A 2500-nucleotide genomic window follows, 5' to 3' on the forward strand; every position below is an offset into this window, starting at 1 on the left:
GAAATTTTGTTCATGATACGTTCAGTGAAATCTTCTTGATAAATGCTAGAGGAAACTTTTATTTCTATAAACTGCGTTTGGTTCTGAGAAACCTTCATTTTTCTGTGAGCAGCGCCCACCTCAGTTTGAGTATTCTCTATTTCATATTATTATTATTATTATTATTATTATTATTATTATTATTATTATTATTATCATCGTCATCATCATCATCATCTTCATCATTGTCGTTATCATTATCATTGTTATTATCATCGTCATTATTATTATGATGGTTATGATTATGATTATGATTATTATGTAAATTACTGCTGTTTAGTTTGCAGGGCGAAGTCCAAACGACGGTCCTTGGGCACACCAGGGCTATTAGATCTTGCTTTGTGGACGGAACCTTCCTCATTATGTGAGCTGTTCCTAATATGGTTGTTTTCTGAAACTCACTGAGGCGGATTGGCCAAGGGTTTTTGGTTTTTGTTTTTTCTGTGTTTTTCCAGTCCCTTCTTAATGAGCCCCACAGCACATACACATTACAGTGTATAACATTGGTACTATTTCTGTTTTCATGTCCCACATACTGGTTGTTTCAATTGCGAGGTTTTTATCAGTGGTCTTCTAGCTCAGGTGTACACCAAGTGCCGCTTAGCATGCGCTGCTCAGGGGTGTGAGAACATCGCCAGGCGCAGTCCAGCATGCGGGGCTTGGCCTTGGCACAGTGGAACGTAAGTTTACCGGCACTCGTCAGATCAATGGCAACACGGGATGGTGTTTGAAACGTGGTGGGATGATGTCCACTTTGGCCAAGCCGGAGTACTGGGACAGGTGCGTGCCTTCCATGCGGGTCTTGATCTCGGGGTGCCCGATTGGGTGGCGAGAGTACTTGTTGACCGATGGGTACAGAAAGGTACGTCCACGCACCGGATCTCCTCACCCTTGTTCTTGTCAGCAGTGGCATAGGGCACGACTGTATTGTTGCGCCCTCCAAAAAAGGCCTCTCTATGGTTAAACAGTATGACGACAGGATAGTCTGTCAGACATGCTTGGATGCATTTTCGCTGTTGTTTGAGGCAATCCCAGTCACAGTCCCACATGAAAACGTGGTTGTACCCGGCCGCACAGGTGGTCAACTCTTTGGCAAAAGTGGCTTCATAGAATTGGCCAAGGGAACTGGTAGGGATGTGTTTTGCTCTGGTTACAGGTTTTACACACACGGTCGAATCCATTTACTTCCAAGGCACATGCAGGGGTCTGGATTCGCTGTTCGCCGTGGTTGCCTGCATGTGCAAACGTGATCAGCCACTGGAAGTCCACGGATTCGTAATCGGGGTAGGCCAACTGCATGAGGTCAAGGGCCTGGAGCTCTTCCTTGGTGATGCCTTTGTCGGTGGCATGACGAGCAAGACCTCGTTGCTCTGGTTGGTGCGAGTACATTCAATCCTAATAGGGGATCAACCACAATGGTGCAGGGCTGCAACCATTTCTCTTACAAATAGCATATGCACTATGAAGCGATTGTGATGCATTTTTAAGAAGGGATTGAAACCCGCTTCTGCATCGAATTCTTTCTGGAATCGTCGGCACCCCTCTTTCAGCAACCGCACGTCTGATTGACAATAGACCACGAGCTCCTCCCGAAAAATGAACGCGTAGTTTTCAGCCACAAGAGCATCATGCCAAGTCGTGAATTCTATGTAGTTGACTTCAGACATGCCTTCTGGATCGTAACTGTCCTTAGCTGGCTCTTTCTGCCACATCAAAAAGTTTGTTGGCTCTCGAAGCACACCCTACCTTGTGAAGACATCTGATTGCTACCGGGTCCCGCCTGAAAAAAATTGACTTCTACCCACCGGTATCCAAAGATGAATTTGATTCGTCAGAACGCCATTTTGACTGCAATTTGTAATTGACAGGTGTTGGTTAGGACAAAATTAGATTTTTTATAGCCTTTTAAATGTTTTTTAAAGTTAACAGTGTAAACAAATTAATAGATATTGTGAACAGATTCACCCGATCATTGCGGTATTGCCTGATATTTCTCTTTTGATAATAAGCATCACAGGCCAGACTTGAGCAGCAGGTTCGCAACCAGCACACCCGTTTCAGCCAAAAAAAAATATATATAAATAGATTATTGGCCGGCCTTGGTCGGTCTGTATAGGGAAAAACTATATACTCAGTCTTGCGTACTGCCCTCGGCATGCGGCCTTGTGGTCCGTACTCGAGACCTTGGCACAATTTTTCCCCATACGGACCTCCAGGCTGGTGAAAAGTTGAAGTTTGAGTGAGTAGATTGATTGCATATTTAGCCGACACACGGGCCGGGAACGTGCTAAACACCTATACAAACCATGCTGAAAAAAAGAACTTGGGGAGAAAGCTTTCCAGAACTTAATTTTTATTTACTCCAGTTTTTCTTTTCTCGTAAGGCCCAAAAATTCCTCACTTTTGGCCTAAATTAAACTTTGCAGTTTTTTGCTTCCTCTCTTTTTTTTAAGCCCCTAAG

Source organism: Montipora foliosa, unplaced genomic scaffold (assembly GCF_036669935.1).
Source record: "Montipora foliosa isolate CH-2021 unplaced genomic scaffold, ASM3666993v2 scaffold_485, whole genome shotgun sequence".
Taxonomy (NCBI): domain Eukaryota; kingdom Metazoa; phylum Cnidaria; class Anthozoa; order Scleractinia; family Acroporidae; genus Montipora; species Montipora foliosa.